Below are 25532 nucleotides of genomic sequence, written 5' to 3' on the forward strand. Positions count from 1 at the left end.
TTTGACATTTCTTGAGGGTCAAACTTCTTGGGATTCTGAATATAATCACAGCAGATACATGTGCATCTCCTATTGCTTGGCTGAGCACAGAAGACTCAGAAGCAACCCTATAGGAAAAAATCTACTGCCTTGATGAATTCTTTAAAATCATTAATGCTTTCTGGCTGCAGCATGGAAGCGGGTGGTGCCAGCAGAGCAATGCAATTAACCTTTCTTATAAATTAAATGTGCAAATGCATTGCATACTCCACAGAATTTTGATAGAATTATTTTTACTTCAGTGTAGGTTTAACTGGGAAAAAATATTTTTCTAACAGCTGCTCCATGGCTTGGGAATTTGAAACAGCTTTTACTCTCCTTAAACCAGCTATCAAATACCTGGGGCTAAGAATGGCATAAAATGTGAAATGTAGTCATCTATTATTATATACAGGATCAATATTTCAAAAGGCCATCTAAGCTGTCTGGGAAAACAGGAGTTTGCCTATTTTTCTGCAAACCACAAAAGATGCATAGCTGGAAAGATTTTTCTCATCACTTAGAGTTCAGCAGACAGGCTTCTTTTTAATGAAAAGATGATAAAAGAATAAATAAACTAGTCATCATTTATTGGAAAGGCTCTTCAACAGCTGTAAAAAGGGGAAACCCCCCTTGCATAATTTATAAAGGTAAAATATATGAGAAAAAAAGCAAATTAAAATTAATAATTAAATGAATGGAGAAAGTTTCCTTATTGTTTAAATATAAATTTGTGGAAAACATTCCCTTTTTTTTCCTTTCCCTAAGAATAAGAGGGAGTACACTCCACATCTTTTGGAGAAAAAACCCATTATTTCCTCTATTAAAGAAGAATGGTTCATCTATTTAAAACAGAGAATCATAATGAAAAGGCAGAAGATTGAAATTTTTAGTAGTTTCCATTTAATTTGAGGAGTTTGTGGCAGAGTCAAAAGTACAGCTGGAGGTGTGGCAACATAAAGATGTGTTAATCAGCAAGTGCTGGCCAAGTAGGAAATCAATACAGCTGTTGGTATGGAAATTCATATGGCAGCATTCTGACTGAATTCTGGAGAAATCAATTACATGACATGAAAAATTATTCATTATTGCTTCTATTATAATGGGAAATAAACACTTTTTAAAACAAAAAAAATCCCTCCACCAGGCTTAATTTAAATTTTAAATCAAATTTTAAATCAAAACTGTCATGGACTTTATACAAAAAAAAAAAAAAGTAAAGGGCACACTGAAAGGGAAATCTGATAAATATTTCCATCATTGAATGCAGAGGTAAAAGTTTCTCCTAAAAGGATCATACAGTAATTTTTGACTCAGTGGAGCATGCTAAAATCTGGGGGAATTTAGCAGAACAGAAAGTACTAACCGTGTCATTTTAAGATCACTTTGAACTTTTCTTTCTCTGTTACTAGACATGAAAAATTTCCTTCTTTTTTCCTTTTTTTCCCCTTTTCCTTCCAATACATTTGTTTTTCAATGTGTGTTTTACTTTTTATAATTCAGGTTTTTTTCTTATCTATACCCATATGAATTTCATATACATTGTGGGGCATGGAATTTATTGTTTCTTCAATTTATAACTGATATCAGAAAACATGTACAGTTCTCAAAACCAGTGAAAGAATAGCAAGTTATGTTATGAAGTGAAAGTTAATTGATACTGGCAACAAGCTGGGGAACAAATACTCAGGTTTGTTATTCTTATACAACAGCCTTAGAATTTTGTGGAAGATTGAATTAACTGAAAACTACTTCTTAAGAAGTCCAATTAGGTTGTGGACTTTTAAAATTAAACCTAACCCTACACTAATTGGTATTGACTCATTATTCCTTACAGAATTTGTCATTTGTTCTAAAATTAAGAAATAAATGAGAAGAAGATAACTTCATCTCTCTTGTCCTTATGGATCAGTAAATTGTTACTTGGGAATGAATCATTTTGTAGGAATCCAACACAGAGTACTACTCTCAAAATTTAAAAGTTGCCTATTTTATGTTAGAAAACCTCATTCATGATTGATATGGAGACACAACTTTTATTTATATGTCTTGTATATAGTTATTCAGTGTGGGCCATGGGATTGGCATTTACATGCCTAAGTTTTGATTTTGCACATGTAAGACAAATTAGGCAATATGAAGTATTTTCAATACTTTTCAATAGAAAATACCATTCTCTTCAGCTGCTCAGTCAAACTCTTTCTCCTAGAACTTCAGGTTCTAGGTTTGGCACTTTAACAGGATGTGTTAGTTGTGTGTTAAGCCTGGACAACACAGTTGGCACCTGATTATCCAGGCAGGAGAATTAAGAGCACAATGGTAAGCATTATTATCTACAGACACTGTCTGATTTAAAAGTTGGCCTACTGTCCCAATAATGATTTTTTCATGACATGATGAACAGCATTGCGAAATAAATAATGATATTCTGATCACTGTATGTGTGTGCAAGGAGGATGTTATCGTTGGAAGTTACAGGCATAAAATAGATTAAGATGAATCAAGGCACTGCATTTCTATTGTTTTATCCTTATGGAGCAGCAAGTCATAGCTAATAAAATATATTTAACTTCTTGGGAGGGCTCCATAGCACAACAGAACACCTTTGACTACTGCAGCTGCCATCTCTGACATGTATATCTGTATCCATCTATCTGCACTTGTGCAGCTTTGATAGTGCTGAGCTACTCACAGCGTCCTGAACATGCTCCATCATTCCATTGGGAGAGGAAATGCACCCAGACTAACCATGTTTAGGATGCATCAATATTTGGATGATAAACGTTGTAGGAATTGCAAATGATTTCCCCTGAGGTATTAATCTACTGTATCAGCATGACTTCAGGGAGCTCTGAGTCTCTGTTTATGCTGCCTTTTGGATCAGCTAGTCTATATCAATTCCAGAGGTCTGCATCAGCTGTGATCCCATGGTACCTTTTGTAAATAGGATCACTAACCCCAATATGCTGCCCAGACACTGGTTCTAATAACAGTCAGTCAAGCCAAATTCCTCTGTATTCCAATGTTGCATATAGCATTCTTCACTGCATCCTGTGCTATTTTCCTCTTACACCTCATGAAAATGAAAGCATTCAGAACTCTAAGAAATCAAACCTTATTTCAAGCATAGTTTTTCCTTTTCCAAAAGGTGTTGCAAAACCTCAGTTGAAGCTGACTGCAGACTGATTTGGGATATTCCTAGACTGAGATTTCAAATTCACTAAGCCCTCTTATCCATCACAATTAGAGTTAGACACTCAAATATCTTCATGTCTAGACATATTGATGGAAGATAGAGTCTCAGTTCCCTCATGGAAGATTATAGATAATTAGGATTAAGGCATTGGCATACATATTAGAAATTTCTGCAGCCAAAGAACCGCTTTATCATCTCAATCTGCAGTAGGTGCAGAGACAACTCTTCAGTGGCTGTTTGTTCCTACAAACTGCTTCATGTAGCTAATAGCAAATGTCACTCTCAGCAGAGCAGCAAAGATCCATTCCAGTTCTGACTGTAAAGGTGGAAAAGCATCTGAAAGCAATACTTCAGCCAGGCTGAAAGGAAAATTAGCAGGTCCAGTTCTGAGTTTTGAGGGTTTCTGGATGTTACAGTACCAGTTCTGCACTTATGTCTCAGTATGTGCATTTAAATAACCACCTCTCCTTCCCAGACTCTCAGATGTAATACTATCCTTCTCTGTTCCACTCTGAATGGCTTTGCATCATATATTTGCATAAAATCAAACCATTTAAGGGCCGAGATCCAGATCAGGTCCTGTTCACTTGGCAAGCAGGTAGTCTGAGAAATCTGTCACAGGAAAAATACCTTTATTTGAAAACCAATGACTGAGACTTTGTGAGCTCCTCTGGAGGCAGAAATTCTGTGAGGGAGTTCACAAGAAAGACTAGGGCAGTTTAGATGTTGCAGGACTTCCATCACTTCACAGACTCTTCAGAAGAACCCAGAGACTGGAAGAAAGGAAAGAAGGTTGAGAAAAGCAGTCAGTGGTGTAAGTAGATTGAGGCCCTACTATAGAGAACAGAAACCAACAAATTTTCAGGATGATCATGGCTCCTGATTGCAAAATGTGAGCTAAGAAATTATCCTTTGCACGTGTGACATAGAGCAGGCCATGGGGTCATTCCAAAGGTAATCAGATCTAGTAAGCAGGAGTGAAGAATTCTTTAGAGAAGGAAAACCATTTACAGAAAGTTTTTAAACTTTTTGGTGTTTTTAATGGTTTTAAAAGTATCTTTCCATTCTAGCATGTTTTATTGTCAATATCTTGTAGAATTTTTCTGGATCACTCTACTCCTCCTTGAGTTAAATATATACTAAATTTTCAGTGTTTGGTTGTTGGATGCTGGTCTATGAAGTAACAGCCACTTTGAAAGGTATGACTGCCATGTATACAATCCGACCCAAGAGCAGTATGCAGATTTTTATTTTTTTTATTTTTCTGATGTTGGCAGGAATTTCTTCGTCTTTCCAGGACAGATCTTTAGTACATTTGACCAAGTGTTTCTGCATATACTGATCTTGTACTCCAATTTATTCCTGGGTGAATTAATTTGAGTATTCATAGAGCTTCGTGATTTGCTTAATTTTTTCCAGGATGTCACATTCTTGTTTTGTTTTGCCTGTGTCGCATCTTTGAGAGTGATGTGATTCTAAATTAGTTTCTGGCCAGATCTAGAAGCATTTCTTTCTGAGTTCTTCTGTTTTTACTTAATGCACACCATATGAAATACTGATCCATAATATGGACAGTATAATGGCATTTTACTGGCTTTTCTGAAACCTTACACAGTGTCTTGGTTTGGAAGACCGGTGTCTGCTAGGGAGGGCAGGAGCCTCAGGCTGATGAGCGTCATTTAGAATCATTACCGCCTGAGTGGGTAGTCACTGCTGGGTCTGGGGAGGAATCTTTAGGCCATACTATATTTTATATTTTCTTACATCGTTATAGATACAGTTATATTTATTTATGCTTTTACGAATTTTTATCCAAAGATACATTTATCACAAGGCCAAACCAAGAAGAAGAAGCACAAGAAGAAGCAGAAGATGCAGAAGCAGCAGAAGGAAGGAGAAGGAGAAGCAGCAGAAGGAAGGAGAAGGAGAAGGAGAAGGAGAAGGAGAAGGAGGAGAAGGAGAAGGAGAAGGAGAAGGAGAAGGAGAAGGAGAAGGAGAAGGAGAAGGAGAAGGAGAAGGAGAAGGAGAAGGAGAAGGAGAAGGAGAAGGAGAAGGAGAAGGAGAAGGAGAAGGAGAAGGAGAAGGAGAAGGAGAAGGAGATCCCTTGTCCCCCTTAGCCCAGCCAAACTCCCTGTGTTTCACAAGCACCCAACAAGTACCAGCAATCAGGTTTCCCTGCAACTAATGGGCAAAAAATTCCATAGGTGAGAATGAACAAAAGGAAGGACACCTAACCCCCCAACAGACAGTTACACTCATAACTGCATAAGTGGTGTCATTGTGACAACAATGACAAAAGCACCAACCAGCACTCTGTTCTTTGCTGAGTCTATTCTCAGTTACCAAGTGCGGCTATCTGTAAAAGGCTGAAATCAGAATGACACCCTAAAGACTTCTGTTCCACTCTCCCATGCCCTCCTAAGATGTTCCTCTCATATACCACCCCCCCATTTTCATTGCACACCATTTATAACAAAAGATCTTCAAACATAAAAGAGGTATAATAAAATTTTATTGATGTGTAAGGACAAACACAAAAAAAAAAGGGAAAAAAAAAGCTTTGTTTATATTTGAGCACACTGAGATATAAAAGTTTTTTTAATAATATCACAAGGGTAATTTAGGGAGAAAAACATCTTGGGATCCTTTACTGTTTTTGAAAGAAAAAGTATTCTCTCAGGTGCATGATACATTTCAATGAGTACCTTGAAACAAGAGGAAGGTGAACATATTCACTAGGGTAAAAATGGAACTCCTGATTTCCTCAGGTGCTTTAAAGAGCTTGCAAGCAATATGGTAATAGGGAATACAAAGAATTTTTTTGATGCTTGTTCCCAGCTATAATTCTTTGGTGAGATATAATGAGGTACTGACAAGGGCCAGAGATTTCCCGGGCTAGCTCTGATATATCTTCTTTTCCTCTCTCTGGCACGGGCCAAGAGGGGCCTGGGCCAGGGTTGCTGTTTGAGCCCCGGTTCGGGTTTTGAGCTTTCAGCCTTTCTTTGAACATACGTCTGTTAGGTCAGGTGAAGGAATGAAGGGGGGACTTCTTTCTGGTTTGCAAGTCACAGATTTATTCTGTAGGGGGAAATCCAGGAGAAAAGACAAAGAACGGGGGTCTGATCGTCACCTTTTAAAGGGTTCATGCCCTGGGGGGCTGGGAATTTTAAGAACCAGTTAGAAGTTACAGCTGGTGGGCACACAAACTTTCTACGAATAAAATACCAACACGTAAAGATAAGCGGTAACGGACATGGGAATTCTCTAATTAATTTCTGAGGATTCGGGTTTTTTTCACAGGCGGGGTGGAGCCGCAGGAGAAAGGGGGAGAGATCGGGCCACCTGAGCCTCTGCCACTGGGACACAGGAAGCACGGGTAAAAGCGGCAGAGACAGCGCACCGGGGCCGGAGTAACAAAAAGTGAATCCCCCGCGGAGGCGGCGACCGCCCGCACCGGGACTGGCGCAGGGTTGGAGCGCCGCAGGGGAAAACGAGCAAGCCGGAAGGTAACGCCGGCTCCGGGGCCCCGACAACAAAGGAGCAGGTGTTCCTCAGCTGTCCAGGCCGCCCGGAGGGAAAACAAAGGTGGACCCAGCACGGGGAGAAACACGAGCTGACGCCGGAGCCCGGGCTCACGCGGGCTGGGGCCTGCGTGAGCGAGCCCGCTGCGGGGTAAGGCGGCGGTGGGGGCCCCTCGGTGCACCCGGCGCGGGACAGGGGCCTGCGGTGCCGGCAGGCACGGCCCCCCGCGGGCGGCGGGCACGGCGGCAGGCACGGAGGGGGCACGGACCCCCGCGGGCGGCGGGCACGGACCCCCGCGGGCGGCGGGCACGGCGGCAGGCACGGCCCCCCGCGGGCGGCGGGCACGGAGGGGGGCACGGCGGCAGGCACGGCCCCCCGCGGGCGGCAGGAAAAGGGGGGAGCGCTGGGGAGAGCCCGGCAGAAGCTTTAATCGCGGCAGCGAGGGGCATGGGCGTACACCCCAGACACGGCCGAAGGGAGTAAAAGCCTCCAACCTAGCTGGCAAACTTAAAAGCCCACCACAACAAGGAACAGTGAAAATGAAAACAACTGCTGCTATTTTATCAACTTACCCTATTGGACAGCTGGAATTTCAGAGGTTTAGGCCTGTGTGTTATGCAAAGTCTGAAGTTTATGAAGAATCTGTCTTTCTGCTCTATTCTTTTATTCCTGTTTCTTTTGTTTCTTCCCCCACACCTTGTATTATCTTCCTATAGCTTTCCTACCAGGCACTTGAAAGACTGAAAATTATCCTCCCTTTCTTAAATTGAATATTATGTAATATAATATGCTGTCCTTTGCTTAGATTGTTATCTACAGAGGTTTGTGTAGCTTTTGAAGTTCTCTTAGATGTGGAAATGCTTCCGATATTCTGAATACTAAAGGCCAAAGCAGGGGTTTCCCACTCCCATATCAGCATTTATTATCATTCATACTTGAGAAATAAATATCTCCACAAACTACCTGGCAAGCTGTAGCTGCAGGCATGTCGGTCAAAACCAAGAAATAAAAACTAATAGAAAAGACTTGTTCAACTATATTGGTCTATATCATATCAACTATATCATATCAGCTGTATGATACTCTTCAAGACCTTTAATTTGTGATCAAATTAGTATCAACAGAAATGGCTCTTGGGTGCATCTACGTTTTCTCTCTGAACGTGATAAGGATGTCATTTAACATGTGAACTTAGAACAGTGAAACAATTCCATATCCTTGTATATCTGTAAGAAGTAAAACCAGTCTAATGGAAAAATATAAAACAAAGAAATCATTACAAAGAGGTTATTTGGAGTTGACCTTTGAAGTAAATTAAAGTTTAGGAAAGGAGATTGGAACAAAATCACAAATTTTGCTCCCAAGTATAATCTTTGGGGTAGACTCTTATTGTTTGTATAAAAAAAATGCCTACTTGATCACACAAGTCTTGCTTATGGCAGCCAGTTTGCTTCGAAAAAGCTCCTCAGTGCACACAGTTGCAAGAGACAGTGCCACAGGAAGACAAGTGTGACAAAAGAAAAAAAAGTCAACTGAGAAAAAACCTCATGAAATGTCTTACCTGCGATTGCCAAGTAGCATTGACCTGGAGACATTTGATAGCACAGCCCTCAACAACCAAACTCCACAGCTTCCACCTCGGCTCAACAAAGCTCTCGGAGCACAGTTACAGGGAAGATCCAATGTTATTATTTTCAACCTGTACAGTAAACTCATTCCATAAATCTTAAAGATTCCTTCTGGTTTTGATGTCAAGAACAAATGCAGAGAATTCAGAGCACACTAGTGAGTTCTTCGAATATTGAAGCAAATTTTACAGGAGAAAAGAAACCTTCTAAAAAAATGTGAGACAGAGGAATCAAACCTTTCAATTTCATCTGATTTAATTTTGCATCTGCAGCCTGGAGTTATAATTACACTGCAATACCTTAGTGAATGAGATCACATTAAAGACACAAAGAGACATCCCATGCAGATTCCATCCTCCAGAGTAGAACAGTCCAAGTAGTACTAGCGTAATTAGAAGTGATTAGAAAGCTCTGGTAAAGGTTTACATCTGACAAATATGAATGTAAAAAGATAAGGAGAAAACTTGAGGGAATTGTTGTCAGATATATGAAAAATTTCAGAAAAGATCGACAGAAAAGCTGGTTTGGATACCTTAATATGCAGAGCTGACAGAGTTTATCAGTTGAATTCCTCCACCAATGTAGCTCCTGTTTGAGCTCCTGTGTATCCCTGGGCTTTCAGAGATTTGGTTTATTCAATAAAATAAATGTCATGGTGCAATTCTACCTTGAAAATTACTAGGATGTAACTGTATTTACAGCAGCTAAGAGAGAGCTATCAAAGGACAAAACAGTAGAAAAATTGATAAATTCTAGTCGCAGTCCTGAAATTATCTTGCTTTTTCAAATTCCAGCAGAGATAGCAACTGTTAGAGACTTTGAGAATATGCTCATTCTTCCACATAGATGACGTGATTTTCTTGCAGTAAATGTGAATTTACTAAACAAGTAATTTTAAAATTAGTAAGAGATAATGTTGCAGGTATAGCCCTTAATACAATATAAAGAGTTTAAATGATTTGCTGAGAATCTAAAACTGCTCTGGGGACAATTTCTGTCCTTTATACTGCACACACAAAGAATAGTTGGCAGAATATAATGGAGGCATTTTTCATTTTGTAAAAAACAGGGTAGATAGTGTGCCATTTAAGAAAAAGTATATCGTAAAGTACTGCTGTAAATATTGCATGGCATTATTCTGATTCAATATGATTGTGTAGATGCTATGAAAAGCAGCAGGAAAGAATATCTTTTTAAACACTATTAATCTGCCTGCTTTTGAAATTTTAAATATTTAAAGCAACATAAAGCCATTTTTTCATTCTTTAATCAGCTTTCTAGCTTGAATATCTCTTGGTTTTTTTCCAGATTTACACTTGTGCTATTTATTTACTATTATTTTAGGTTGTCACTGATGCTGCAGCTACTTATGCAGTAATAGGAAAGAGCTTTTCTTCTTACTAGGAAAAATAAAATCCTTCATTTGGGTCTGAGATTGCCTTTTTCTGTGGTATTTAATTTCTTCTGCTCTCATGAGCATCCATTCAGATGGACTTTGAAAAGTGCCTTGTTACAGTATTAAGACTTTTTATAATGTAGGTAATTTTATTCACAACAAGATGAGAAAGATTCTCTTTAATACAACTAAACTTTTTTGTTCAAAGATCAGGTTTAAAATATCTGTAGCACTCAACCACTCTCTGAAGTTAGAAATCTGTATTAGTGTTTTTATCTTCATGAATCATTTTTCTATTTATTTGTGCCATAAAAATTCAGTGTTATTGCAGTGTCAATTTATAAATATTTATATAAATATAAATATTGCTTCCCTACTAAGAATGAAGTGCTCAGGGAGTGGTTCCTTCTCCCTTTTGTGTCTCATATTTCTGCAGACCCTTACATGCATAGGCATAGGCTCCTTTACAATAAAGTGTCTTTTTTAATACTTTGCTGAGGTGCACTTAGAAATACAAGGTGATGTCAACATTTATTTCATTTTGTTTCTGTCCTTCACCACACAGTCACCTGAATGTTGTGTGAACCTCTTATTTTCTTTCAAAGAATTAGATAAAATATTGTTGTTTTGAAGTTGTACTTGTGATTTGGAATCATCCAAGAAATAGTAGTCTACTACTCCATGTTAAATCAATTAATTTTATATTATTACATCAACAATTGTTCTATTTTTAACAGTAGATACTTGAATACACTTGAATATTTTTTCATTTTCATTTATTATTTTTTCTGAATTAATTAAATACTTTGCATGCATTCTTCCAATTTAACAATGCCATCTACTTATAGAATAATTTAATAGATACATATTTTTACAGTTTACCATTAAAATCAAGGTAATGTATAAATCTCTCACACAAAAATGTCTGATCAGCATTTTATTCTTACACCTAAAAATGTTTTATGTGCCCTCTACCAGCATTTTTGTTTTTTTCATGTCTCTTCACGCTGAATGTTATTGCAGATCAAGAGAAAACCTTTAATCAATTTTGTATATAACCAGGCATTCTTTTTATTTTGTTATGTATATTGTACAGGTGAATTTAAACCAGAGTCAAGAGCAGCATCCTGTGCTAATGATCCTGCTCGTCCTTTGGTTATCAATGTGCTCTCAGAGACAAAGGAGCAAGAGCTGCATGAGGTTCTGGCATTGACTCCTTTAACTGGAAACTTGAAAAAGTAGTTTAGACTTCACATTTTTTCTCTGGCAATTTCTGCTACCATTTCAGCAGATTTGGTTCTGATTAAGAACATTTTACTTTACGAGGTAGGTTAAAGGCCTAGCTCTAAACAGGTAATCACGACACTTGTATCTATCCTGGGTAATTAGAATGTACCAAAGTTTGCTGTTAGGAATATCCCAAGAAGGCTGCAGGGCTGTGATCTGATATGGATGCTGCTCCAATCATCAAAGGTTGCATTGGTGTTATTGTGTATGTTCATTTCTTTGAATGGAGCCACACAACAATGTTTTTGTTGTCCTGCATTGACCAAATTACGCCTGCAGTTAAATTAGTGAAGCATGCAAATAAATGTTTATATTAGTAAGGATGTGGGTCTCCATTTTGAGTCTCTCAGTCCACTGAGAAAAGCTAGTTTTAACAACAGCAAATTTGGAGTGCACCAAATTCAGTCTATAATTAACTCTGATTTATAGAATCAGAGACAAGGAAATAAGATTTTGTTAAGACAATAAATATGGATAGTGGCAGAAATTAAATATTAAATCTCTGATTGTCCTAGTTTAGGGCAAATTTGGGAGAGAACCTCCAAATGGGGTTCCCCCAGAAAAGAAAAATTCAAACGGCTCCTCCCCGCAACTGGTTTGGGAAAAAAAAATTTCTTTGGAGAGAAGTGGAAAAAACCTGTTTATTTAACAGAAATTGAATAATATTAAACAATAAAACCTCTTGCTGTTTGATAAGATGGCAAATCAAGCAAGAAAAGTCCTTTTCATGTGGTGTAGCTCAGCCCGCTCAGTTTTTTATCAGTCCCTCCGGCGCTGGAAAGTGCCGAGGCCCAGGCCCCAGTGGGCCACAGGCGTGAGCTCCCGGGGTTTGGCTGGGTGTTTTTTCAGTCCAGAGCAGGTTTGAACAGATCCAAGGGAAAAAAAGGGGAAAAAAAGTCCAGGGAACTCCTCTGCCTCAGCTAGCTAAAACTAACTAACAGTAAAAGAGAAGCTTTGTCCCACTGTCTGTCCGTGCTGCAGACACAACAGTCCAGGAGCAGGATGCAGTAGAGTGATATTTTCCTTCAACACAAACTGTGCGCTTCTTCTTCCCCCCACTTTGCTCTCAGAGCCAGTATTAAAGGTGCAGAACTTAATATGTAACATAAACCAGGTGATTTGGGATGCAAACGTCATAAAGTCACCCCAGGACACTGGCCTAGTCCCAAACAGCATCTCCATGTTTTTAATGGCTAGCTCATTCTGGGCTCTGTCTGCACTGCCAAAGAATGACAACTGAAGAGAAAATAAAAATAGAAGCAAGCTTATCCTCTTAAGTAAAGATGACTTGGAAAAGAATGGCCAAATAGGTATGTTTTTCTTCTGGAAATATGAATAAATGTATCTAACCAAGAATCCACATAAAATCTGTGTAATGTCAAGAAACTGGATTTAAATCATTCAGTCTAACAATGCTTCAGATTAATCAGGAATTTACAGAATCAGAGGCCCAAGTTTCTACACAAAGCTTTTATTTTCACTCTCTAGCCCAGTCTTACCTTCTCTAGTTTCACAGATACCTCAAGAAGCTCTCAAGGGCTGAAGGAAACCAGAGCAGTTACACTGCTCCAGAGTGTTCATTGCTGGCTGGGAGCCATGCCCAGGCCTGGGAAGATGCTCTTCTCAAAGAGGACTAGAGCAGCTTGCTTCCTTTGGGTTACAGCCTCAGCATATTTATGTATTAGCTTCACTTATTGTCAGTAAAACAAAGGTCTCAGAGCAATGTACAGGCCAGTACAAAATTCCCTGTTTTCAAGGGGAGAGTTTGGAATGCACTAATATTGCTTAAGTAGGAAAATTTCTTGCTTCCCAAATTGTTGATCTTTTATTAAAGAAATGTTGGCAGTGATCTCTTCTAGAAACAGAAACTTAGATGTTAAGGAAAATAACTTGATTTGCATTAAATAGTGCTGTCCTTGGAAACATACCACAGCAAAATAAATTCTTGTGATTGTTGATAACTCAGAGCAGCTTCAGTGAAAAAAAATATTTTATTAGTTATTATTAATTACTTGTGTAACTACATTATTCCTTATTTATTATTTATTAGTTATTATTACTTTGGTGGTTGGCAAAAATAATATTGATACAATATTTTCTATAGAACTTTCAAAATATAACCAGCATGTTGCTGTATTTTCATACACAGTTGGATAAAGTCAAAGTTGGAAGGGGGGAAAAAATCCCAAACAATACCATTCCTCTGATTTTTCTCAATGTTCCAAAGAGTTCAAATCAATTCAAGTACTCTTTATTACGAAAAAGGCAAACAACTTTTGCCAAACTGAATCTTCTAAGCGAACTTAGACATACAAAAAAATAAATTTTCCTGTGACTTCTAATATTGTAAGGAACTAGTACAATAAAGTTTACCACAGCCTAAGGCAATGATGATAAAACTGGGGAAAAGAGTACATAAGGAAAGAAGAAATACAATAAATAGTGTAAGAACTAGTAATGAAAATGGGTTTGCATAAAACTGTTCAGGGATCAACTTGGATTTGCAGAACTGGGAATACATCTTTTGGAGATTGTAAGTCTTCTGGAGAGTAACATTTTTGTGTGACTTAATAACCAGGTCACTCTGCAATAAGATCTCTGAGGACTTTCTTGTCTGGCTCTCCTGACATCAAAGATAATGCCAGATGTTTAAATTTCATGGAGAGTGCACGGGGAAAGCAATTTGTAAACTATCCATCATAGTAGGAAAAGTGTGTTTTGGAAACATTTTAGGTGAATCTTGGTTTCTGAAGTGAATAGAAGAGTTTCCAGTGCTTTCAGCTAAAGTACAATTTCACCTTTGACTTTTCTGCAGTCTTAAAAAAAAAAAAAAGTCCATTATAACTTTTCTCTCTCCTAAAAGAGCCAACAGAAATATTAGTTTCCTTCCTGTGTTTTCTCAAGAGGCAGAATGGGAAATTGTTATACTCAAAAAGCATTTTTTTTTCCCAGGAAAGGAGAAAGAAGGGATAAATAATTTTCCAAAAGCAGTGAGGAGTAATGGATTATCAAACCTCAAAATGCTGAATAAAATTGGGGGAAATTTTTATTTTGTTTGTGGATTTGAGTGTTGGGGGAGGGTATTGTGTGTGGTTTTTGTGGGTGTTGTTTTTGTTTTCTCTTAAATTTGGATTTTTGTTAAGATCATGTTTTCATCAGAAACAGGAAAAAAAACCATGATAGAACTTTATTAACAGACAAAAAACAGGTGTTCAAAAATTTGAGTTTTATATTGTAATTTAAAACATAGAACAGATGAGGCTGAAATTCTATGGTCATGATGAAAATAACTGTATTTAATTGTCTGAAATTATGAAATTTCATAATTTCAGGGATTGCTGAAACTGAAAATAAAATACGTATTTTCCTCCAGATATGAACCACTTGTTTTATGATCAATCTTTATTACAGAATATCTCAGTCATTTTGAAAACACTGAAACACATGTTAATCTAAACCATCTGAATGTTGTTTTGCTGGATGGGGGTTCTGAGTATGGAAGTACCATCTCTGAGTGGGAAGCAGTGCCATCTTTGAGCTTATGTAGTCATATTACTGCTGCTAAAATTCCCATTTTCCATTTCAAGGAAAGCAGTGTTTTTGTGGGATATGAACATTATCTCAGGAATGGAGCTCTGCATTAGGAGGAAACTGTTGTTGGGTGGCCTTTACTTTCAGTTATTTATTTGTTTACTTGGTCTGAATTTGTAATAGGGCCTTAAAAATATTATCAAGTGGAGTCTGAGAGCTCTCAGCAGGGTAAGAAAAGCTGTAATAAGAATTACACCAACAGATATTACAAGAGGGTTATACTGTAAGAGTTGTAAGTGCTGCATTGGCTGTCATCACTCCTCATACCCTGGGTGGCGACTCCACAGCCAGCTGTGTGTTGAGGCTGTGCAAAGCAGACCAGCTGCAGGTGGACACTGCCCCTCCAAGGGGATATAATCACAGTCTCACAGGGTCAGAGCTCTCTTTATTGAGGGAGTTCTCCTGCCTGACTTTTCTGTTCCAAAAGGATGTTCCTGCCATAACAATCACACAGTGTCCAAGAACTGCTAACACTGTGTGTTGGTATAAAGTGAATAAAAGGAGTAATATTAGTATACAAATACTCTTAGGAATGCATTTTTAAAGCTATCCTATAACATTCTATATTCTTCGTTTCACATAATTTCAGAAATTATGCATGCATTAGTGATTTCTAAGACAACCTCATGATTTTGGGAGTTTCAGTCATTACTACTGTCACATGGGAGCATACAAGGATGGGTGATCTGAATTATGGGTGTTTCCACTGGCCAGGAAGCTCAGTTAAGGAGTGGGAGTTCAGTGTCATTGGCATGAGTATATTAAACTGCAGGTAGGCAGCTTGGTGAAAAGCAGCAGAAAAGGTGTTACCAGTCCAGCTTCAGGTTGGTGACTTGGGGTGCTGGATTTTGCTTATAGGTTGTACATGGTGTATTGTCACCCTGAAAATCATGCTTTTCAATATTGTTTTCATAATTTCTAACCACTTTGCCAGGAAAGTAACTAGAAACATAAGTGTTTATACATTCCATTAAAGATACGCCTTTTGATGGATGTCTCACAGCCAGTGTGGTTGGGAAGGTCATAACCTGACTATCCAATCCCTGGTCATTATCGAAAACCTATAAATACTGAAAGAACAAAATAAACTTCCTTCTTCTTTCATCACACTTTGAGCTGTGTCTGTGTAAATCATTTTGTGTCCAACAGTGACAGTGTATGAAGTTGCCTTTCCTGCTGGCTAAAGGAATGCTGGCATGACTGTGCTCACCCCATTTTTCTTCTGTGATTGTTTACATTTCTAGAAAGGTAAAACTCAAACATGCAGTAATATAGAAGAAGGAAATTAAATCCTTCAAAGAGTAAGGATAAATAGAAGCAATTTTGCAGGTTAAGTGCAAGGAGTAATACCTGTCATTACAGACCAACAAACATTTTATTTTAGCTTTCTTTCACCTGTTCATTTGGCATTTACTCTGGTTACACTTTTGCTTACTACACTGGTAATGTCTGTGCCCAGTGTGCCAAGGCTGCCCTTTTGCTTCATTTCCTCAAATGAGCCAATTGTAAGTTTTCTTCTTATACCTTTATACCTCTCTTATCAAGGGAAAAAAAATATCAACCAACCAAATAAAATGACCGAGAAGTAATCTTAAAAAAATCTTTTGAACAGGCTATTTACAAAAAATTATAAAGTTCATATTATAAAGTGAACATTCTTAAGCTCCTGTCCAACAAAAGAAATCAAGCATTGTGATCACACTTAGAGTCAGCTAGAATAAAATGACACAAAATATTTAATAGAAGGCTTGGGCAGTGATCTTGTGAACACTTTATAGACATTCTTGGATTTAGGAAAATGAATGATCCAACTGATTTCCAAGTGTCATGAAACTGTACCTACAGGGTTTGATATAAAGTGTTTTGAACTCAATTAAAGAGAAAAATGGCCAAGAAGGAGCAATCCAACCTTCAGAGAAAGTACAGAATCAAGCCATTCATTTTTCCTATGTTTTTTGTTAAGATATAAAAATAAATTGTAAAGTTGATGGATTTTTCTTCGAGGCAGCAACTGACAAACCATACCTCCAAGTTAGGTATACAGTCAATATCATCCCTATAGTACTTGATCTGGTAGGAACTCAATCCTCAATAGGCACATATCTAATAGGGAATATTTTTTTCACTTGTAATTCCTATTTATGCATATACCTCCATGTACCATATTTCATTTTAAAATATACATTACCTAAATATTTATACTCACTGGAGAGTAGCTGCATTTTACCAGCAGCATTCTCCTACCTGGCCTCTGCTGATTCTTCACAGAATTTTGTAATATTCACAGCTGTCAGATTTTTCAGGCTATCTGGTATTTTACAGTATGTGATCACCATTTAACGCATCCTTGATGACAACAGTGTTTGCTCTGTTAAACAGAAAATTGTATTTTCAACTGATCTAAACCATTATCTCTTGAATTGCAGGGGAAAGCACCTGTTTGTTAAAGGATTATAGAATGGTTTGGTTTGGAAGGAATCTCAAAGACCATCTGATACCAACCCCTCTGCCATGGACTGGGACACCTTCCACTGAACCAGGTTGCTCATGGCACATTACATGGGAAAACGGATTGCAAAGGGAATTTAAAGGGTGCCCTCTCCAAAGAAATGCCTTTTATTTCGCACATTTGGCAGAATATAATAATTTAAGATTTCTGACACCAGGGTAAGTCTTAATTTCAAAATGTAAATCTATAAAGTTCAGTGTGAAGCATTCCTGCTATTTATTCCAAAGAAAGCTGTCTTAGCAGGGCAAAGTAAAGCAAAACATATGAATTTCTTCCTTTTTTAATACCACACATAATTCATATTTGAGACCGATTGCTGAACAAGAATTTAATTGAAGAGCTCTGGAGGCTTTATAAAAGAAATGCATGAGAACTTTCACAATTCCATTAGATATATAACATTTGCATAAACCTGTACACTCAAGACCGTGAACTGCTTGAAATTTAGAATATCTTTCTGCTAACTGGTATTACACAGTTGATAGTTCAGAAGTAAGATATGGTTTGTCTTCAAGAGCTGACTTTTCAAATGTCCCAAAGTAATTTGTTAAATGATATAACCTATTACAATACTCTCTATTATTCACCCAAATCATAAGTTCAGAAGCATATGGACTAAGATGGAGGGGTGGTCTTGAAACCAAAAGCTGTAAAGATAAAAATCCTCATATTGGATCTGAATACAACAGCTGGTGAAATTCTGATTCTTTGACACAAAGTCCTGAATTCTTTTGCCTTCAGTAAGAGCAGGTGATTTTCAGGAACTCTGTGATTTGGTTCATAATTTTATAGGCCATTTCAATTCTTATATCTTTATCATAGTGTTTGTATAACAAATAATACAACTCCTAAAAACCCCAAACTTCTGACCCTTTAACTGAGATTAGAGGTTGTAATGAATCTAGATTAGAACTGTAAGCAAGTCCTAATTCCAAACCCCCTCAACACTACTTACGTTGGGCACATTGTGTGTGAAGTTACAGCTTTATGAAAGTCTAATAATTTTGTAAGAACAGCCTACTCTATTGATTTAAAATGGGAGAATGGAGTTTTTCCATTCAAACAAGGATTAAGCCAGTCTGTTTTCCTCTGAGAAATACACTGTGCACTGATTTTTAAAATAGCTGGTTTAAATAATAATATCAAATCCTATAAAACAAGTGGTCTATGAGCAGCTTCATAGAATACCACCTCCTATATTATGTTCATATATTAGCAGTCTATAAATCTATGCCACTTATTATTCGCTGCTTTAGCATATTACAACCAAAATCTAAACACTACTCAGCATTTTTCCGTCACAATTAAGCAATTATGAGCTGAATTTCTGCTTTTGCTGTTGTATTTTCAGTTTAAAGGCTATTATTTCTTTGGTAATTGAGTTTTACTGGTTCTGCATAATTTACATTAATTGCAGTAATTAATGGTAATATTAATCTGCCTCTGTTGTGTACCCAAAATTTGAGCTTGTGACAATTCTTTGTGAGTATTGGAAAGGACAGATAATGTAATATGAATAGCTTACAAAAACTGGTCTTAAGTTTGTCAATTATAAATTTTAATGGAGACAAATAATTAGAGCTATTATTGCAGCAAGAAGGGCTTTAAAATTTAATTTGCTTCTGCCTCTCACACTGAAAAGTAATTTAATTTTTCCATAAAGCATAATAATGTGACTCCACAAGATCTGTTGTAGATACTGCTAGAAAGAGATAGAATTAGAGAGACATGAGGTGTTTTCCATTTGTTTTTTTCTCTGTGGTGTATTCACAGAACGTAATTGGTGATGCAGGTAAAAGCATGATTTACCCAACATCTTGTTGGATTAGCATGTAGCAATAAAGGTTACATGTATGCATTGACGTGTCTTTATCCTTATTTACATGCACCAAACCTACCATACCTGCATATTTTTGAAGTAATAAATTCCCTTACAACGCAGTCTTATCAAAATGCTCTTGTATGTAGTCAGAAGGAAATTATTTCTTAAAGCCCAGCAAACTTTGATCATATGCACACAGCAAATTTGCATCTTCAGTGTATAAAGTCATAGTTGTATCTTGCTAGCTATGTTTCATTTTCTTGATTTTCTGATGGATTCTTTCTGATGCTTTTAAATATTTAAAAGAAATCTTGGAAATACTGTATGTGACTGTTTCTTTCCTTTCAGGAGAAAAAGTGCTGCATATAAAAATGTTTTAAATCTGGATGTGGCAGCTGGAGCCAGCCATGCTGGGAGCAGGTGTTCCACAAGCTTTTCCCCACAACTCTTCTGGCAGAGCTCTCTCCACTCCAGCCAAGTTCCTGTCATTTCATTACTGGCTGTCTCCTGGACAGCCTGGCAATTGGGCCAGCTTTCTTTTGTGTTGATAAAGAGCAAATTGGACTAGGTGGCAACTATTTAATTAATCTCATTTCTGAAACTCGTGCACGTGGGTACTGTCATGGCCCCAAGGGGAGCTGTAGGCTTTAAATGCCCTGAGCAGCCTGCTCTGCCTCCCTTTTCCCTGCTTCTTTTCCATTTGAGCTTACCTGCCTCCCTGGTATGTGCCATAGGTGTTCCAGGCTCTCTTGTATCTATCACATGGCCTGTTCTCCCTGCTCAGACTGTGAGGTGGTGCCAGCTGGCGAGGGCATAGCCTGTGCGGTCCTCACCTTTGGCTCCTGCTCATCCTCCATGGAGCTGCTTCTGATGCTCCTTGAGAGGTGGTGTTACAAGGAATCCATGTTGCTGTTCTTTACAGAAAGCTCAGAAATGCTAGAGAACTTGCACAGTCACCAATTTGATCCAGAGAAGTGGAAGAAACTTTCTACAGCTAGATAACTGCAGAAGTTTATTTCCTTTGCGATCCCATAGGTAATTTTGAATACATAAGTTTAAGTGACCAACTCAGGGTCATAAAAGAGCCATGTGGCTCAGGGCAGAAATTCAAACCTTAATCCCCTTGTTCCAAATCTTCTCAATTTGTGAAGTGGCTTCATATGAGAAAAGAGGCAATTAATTAAAAACTGTTAGTGTTGATTTTATAGGTGGTACTGAGAACTCAAGCAGTATCTGTCTAATTCAAGTTTTCTGTATTCACATCTACTCAGAAAACAGGCATTGTAATGTAGGAAGGAAATGCATTTATATCCTACTGAGTCGTGTTTTAGCGCCTTTCCTATAAAATAAATGCACTCAGTCTTTTCTTCTCAAGCTCTTGGAGGAATTCTAAAAAGAGAAAAGCCATTGTTAGAAGAAAACTGTCTTAAGTACCTGCCATTGAGATCAGCTTGTATTTGTCTTCTGGCTGCAAAAGGGCACAGGCTTGTGCTGGTGTACATTTGTACTCTGTCTCCTCTTTCCCCTGCAATCCTGCCTTCTTACAACATGGTTCCTTCAAACTCGGTGTATTTTGTGCCTGTCCATTAATTATACCCTCAAGACATTAGAAGCCTTGAAATGTAAATGTGCAGGTTTTGCTCAGACATAAAAAGATCTGTGTGCTCAAGAGGGGAATCAAAGGGCAATTATCACAGCCAAGTTTTGGCACAGCTACATATGTCCTGTGAGCCTCACCTTTTGGTATGAAACAAAAAGAAAATGGCAAAATAAAACTCTCCTCCATGTTTACGTGGCCCTTCTTACAGCATCACTGGTAAGATTGGAGCTTTGTAAACTAATTCACTCAAATTATCTGAAAGTTTTTGTTATTTGTTCAACAAAACCCATCTGGAAATCTCAAATGGTAACAATTTCCCACCTGCTCCCCCAGACCAAAGTTTGTCAATCAGCACAAATCATCAACACTGATGGAATCAGTGTTTCCATCCTCAAGTGTTCAGAAGTGCCCTCTCAGTCTCTGGCAGGTGTTCATCACAGGAGGTGCCTCAATGATATCTCTTAACCAGGTTCTTTAAACTATTCTATTTTGAAATCTCTTACCATTATTCATTTAATTTCTGGCGGTGCAGTTTACAGCATTTCATAGGAACCTGTGCCAAAATAGATGTAAATGCACTCAATTATTTTTGTTTTAATTTCCTCTTGAAGATTCATTTTTAATCAAAGCTATCCTTTGTAAATCTTATCTACCCTCCATTTCTTGCCCAGAGGGCTCATCTGAGGTCCACTGAACTCAGAGGGAATTATTTCAGTGTACTGTAAAGGCTTTCAGTGAGCTTTCAAAAGCTGCCTTCCATGTGAAAAACAAGCAAACATCAGAATCTTCCCTTTTTTTCTATTTTTTTAATAGATTAACACTAACTTTGAATCATGTGCATTCACTGAGACTTCAAATGCTATTAATTTAGAACTTCTCAGATGCTTTATAGCATTTTCTATTTGCAAGTCTTGTATGTGAGCCTCCTCAGTTTGCTCAGAAGTACTCACCTCTCTCTGAAGATTAATTTTTACAAATATATTTTCTTTATTTGTAAACTGTTTGCTTTAACAAAGCAAAATATTCATTGCTGGGATCATGGGATATTGATTTTGATTTAGGAGTGGTTTGTTCAGGTTTCTTTCTAATACTAGAAAAATGGTTAATCTCTGATAAATTATCATAAAATTATTTTCTTAAATGAATAATTGAAAACAACACCAAAAATACAGTGTTTTGGATAGCTATTGTTGCTTTCAATGTTTTTGAAGACCACAGTATCAAGAATATGGATGATACAGAATCCTCTGTGTCTGTAAACACTAGCAAAGTCCACCAGCGCCTTCTGATCTACCTTCTGGTTTAATCAAACTTAATCAAACATGGAACAAACACCATGGGAAGAAAAAAGCCATCCCCACAGCTGACCTTCATGTAATTCCATTTCACGATGACTTTTTATTCTTTCAGTTCTAAGTATGCAGTTAATAGAAAAAGAGGTAAAGGGCAATCAGTTTCCTGCCAGTAACTCAGGGGTCAGAATTTCAGGTAAATTAGATAATTAACAGTCCCTAAAGCAGACCCACAGTGGAAAGGGAATTTAGGAACTAATAAAAGACATTTATAAAATCATGCATAGGAACTGGAGGTGCTTGGGAAAATTCAGCAGCCTTTTAATTGAAGGAACTGACACTATTAGAACTCATAAATGACAAAGCAAGCCCATCTTCGGGAAACGAAGTCTAAAACAGCTCCATTTCTTCCAGCTTCTGATTTCCACATGTGGTTTTAAACTTTCAATAGCAAAATCACAATTAAAGATCAAGAAAGGAGTATTTTTGTAAGAAATAACAATTAATGTTGTCTACCACAGAATCAAGGTGGGTATTACTGAGGTCTGTAACTTGCAGCTAACAGGCTGTATGCTGGGGATAATAACCTTATATAGGGTAAGCAGAGATAAACACTGTGGGGTCCTAGGAAAGAATGGCCTCAGCTTTAAGTTATACAATGTGGCAAGGGATAACTTATGGTAAAATACCAATATATTTACTACCTGGGTGGTTTTTGGGTATGTGGTATTTTGGTGTTTTGGATTTTTGTTTGTTTGGGGTTTTTTGTGGGAAGAGTGCTGAGGTTCATTTGTTTATTTTTCAGAATATATTCCCTGTTCTTGTGATTACCAGGGTTTACATTGCAAGTAGTAGCTGGTAGAAAACTTGTTAAATAAAAGTAAACTGACAGAAGACAAGGGATGAAGGAAAAGGCATTTGTATGACCATGACAAGATAATGATCAAGTTCTCGGGAAAAATGAAACAGAACAGTTCTGTTGCTTCAATTAAAAATGAGAGTTTACTCTCTGACTTGGTTTTTGTAGCTCCAAAATATGGCCACAAGTGTTGGAGTCTGAGATACAGAGTGTGTGCCCTTGTTTCTGATACTTAGTTTTAAGATCCAGAAAAACACTGAATTTCATATAACATGAAATTCATGAGCATGTTTTCATGGTGATACATGCACACCTTTTTCATTACTTATTTAGTAAGTTTTAGAAATCTGCTAAGTGCTTTTAAGTGTACAGGGAGAGTGCTTCCAAAAAAAATTCTCAGAATGAGCTATCCTTTCCATTGTGATCTAATGCTTTGGTCACTCAGTTGATACCAACCTATGATTTCAGGTGGTGGCAGAGGAGTAGCTTTGCTCTCCTAAAAGGGAGCAGTCTCGAAGGGTCTAAACTGATCTCTTCTTGCAGGAACCTGCTGCTCTGGAGACAAGAGGTTGGAGCCAACAGAGTCTGCTTAAAGATCAGTTAGAGCTGCTGTAAAAAGATGCTGCCTTATAAGCAGCATGATTAAGCTGTGATTACATATTTATGAAAACATAACTGAGCTGAGTGAAGACTTAATTTTGCTCTATTATAAATGGAAACAAGGGGGTTGCATTGTTTTTTTGTGTTTTGTTTGTTTGTTTGTTTTTGTGGAATATGTCTTAGAATTTTCACAAAAAAAACCCCAACAAAAGACATTCCAGAAATTAATTGATTATTAATATAAAAATTAATTAATTTCATATTGAAAATTATTTCAGTAAAATAAATCTCCTCAAGCACAAATAGATGTAAGTAAAATTAGATCCGAATGCAATTTGATTAACAGTTGTCAGGGAAAGGGAAAAAAGAATAAGAATGATTTCTGCATTTACAGAAAGTACTAAACATATGGACAATGAGACAATTCCAGTAAATTAGCAGCCTGCTTAATTCATTAAGAATTCATCTCTTGGGTAATTCCTGAAACTGAAAATGTTGACAGCCTATTACCAAAATCTCTAATCCTAATGTGGAGTTGAGGGGTTTTTCTGTTAAGCTCAATGACTCCTTAGAGTCAGAGAAAAGACAAATGTTGGCTGCCACCCTGTAGTTTGCCAGAATGTGTTTTTTACCATTAAATTATAAGAATATAAGGAAGAATCTTAATTTCTAAAAGGCCATGTTGACATCAGCCCGATATCTAAGTTTCTGAGTAATGGGATGCCAGAAACCTATAATGCTTTGTCTTTGAAAAGTTAAGATTCCGTGTCTACTGCCAGAAATGATCACATACATTTCTAGTATCTTTTTTTTTTTTTTTTTAAATGGTATCTGTGACATAGCTGCATGATAAAAAATTCTGAGATTTGTGCAAAATGGGCCTTTCTGGGAAAAAAAAAATTACTCACGTGAAATACAGTTGCTTTGCTTTCTTATTGCTACAATCTCTATTAAGCAGCATTTGCCACAGCCAGAGCCACTGTGCAACTGAAAAAAAATATCACAGGTGAGGGGTTTTTTATCCTTTTTAAATTGATATCTTTCACTGCTGAATGTTTCAATTTTGTGCTCATCTAATTCTCTATGTTGCTATAAATCTTCTGGATTGTAGCTTTGACTGTGAATAACAGGGTAGGAGCCAACTCCTTAATTCAAGTGCAATTTAATTTTCAAATCCATAGATAGAGTAGTTGTCAGAAAAAAAAAGTTTGAAAATTAATGTATTTTTCTATAAATAATGCAGTTCTAACTGATAGTGTAATCTCCCACAGTATTAATCTTTAATGATCAACTGTTTTCACATTTCTCTAGGTCTCAGAATAAAAATTACAAAATAGACAGTTACAAACAGTATCTGGTATTCCCCAACTCACCTTTCTTTTAATGTCTGACAAATATCTTCAGTATAGGAAGACACTTGGTAAATTTAAAAACAAACAAGCACACAAAATAAACAGTAATCCACTCAAATCAGTATACTGGAATTTAATATCGATCATTAAATAGCACCTAGCACTGCAGTGTAGATAGAAGCTTCCCTGCATTTGCAGAATTATCAGGTTTGAGAAACTCTAAAGAAACCATTCGGACTTGGTGTTAGGGTATTTTTCTTCTGAAGTTATTCAGCCCCCTGGAAAGTAATCTCCTGAAGTGATCAGTACATTGCTCACTTTGTTGATTGAGTCAGCCTTCCAAACATAAACAGAAGAAAATAAAAACCACAGACAGTTTGTAAACCTAACCCCTCCATAAATGAGTCAACACATCCATTAAGATACATTGACTTTCCATCTCTTCACATTTATAGTAAGTACAGATTGCAAACAGGAAATTGTTTGAACAACTATTGAAAAACCACTCAGACTATTCAGCTGAGTCTTCACAGAAGTATGGTGAACATCGTTTATTTCTATCTTTAGCACACTTTTATAGGGTCTGACAGGGTCTGTGGGCTTAGCAAGCGACTATTGGTTAATACATGTTGTTTTACATTCTTTTCCCAGAACACAAAGCTATTGTTTTGCTTTCAATCTTGCTGCTCCAAGAGAGTTTCAAGGACACCTTTAATATTGTTGCTTATACCAAAGGCTGGCTTGTGCAGACAGGCTTTTACTAAAATATCATGCTTTTACTCTGTTAAAGTGTTTTACTACAACTAACTATGCACCACACTACCACCCAGGAAGCTGTTTTTGCATACTGAAACTCCATT

General features: G+C 37.4%; 1 long non-coding RNA gene across 2 annotated transcripts in view; it reads left to right on the forward strand.

The window, feature by feature from the left end:
• The first annotated feature begins 5161 nt into the window (after positions 1 to 5161).
• The window catches only part of LOC131580746 (uncharacterized), a 28309-nt gene continuing 7938 nt past the window's right edge, over positions 5162 to 25532 (forward strand). Inside the window, exons 1-2 of one of the 2 annotated variants that reach the window (XR_009277949.1) lie at positions 5162 to 6886; positions 17065 to 17305. This is a non-coding gene — a long non-coding RNA (uncharacterized LOC131580746). The remainder of the gene's footprint in view (positions 6887 to 17064; positions 17306 to 25532) is intronic. The other variant, XR_009277948.1, reaches the window with a different exon arrangement.

This window comes from Poecile atricapillus, chromosome 7 (assembly GCF_030490865.1).
Source record: "Poecile atricapillus isolate bPoeAtr1 chromosome 7, bPoeAtr1.hap1, whole genome shotgun sequence".
Classification (NCBI taxonomy): Eukaryota; Metazoa; Chordata; class Aves; order Passeriformes; family Paridae; genus Poecile; species Poecile atricapillus.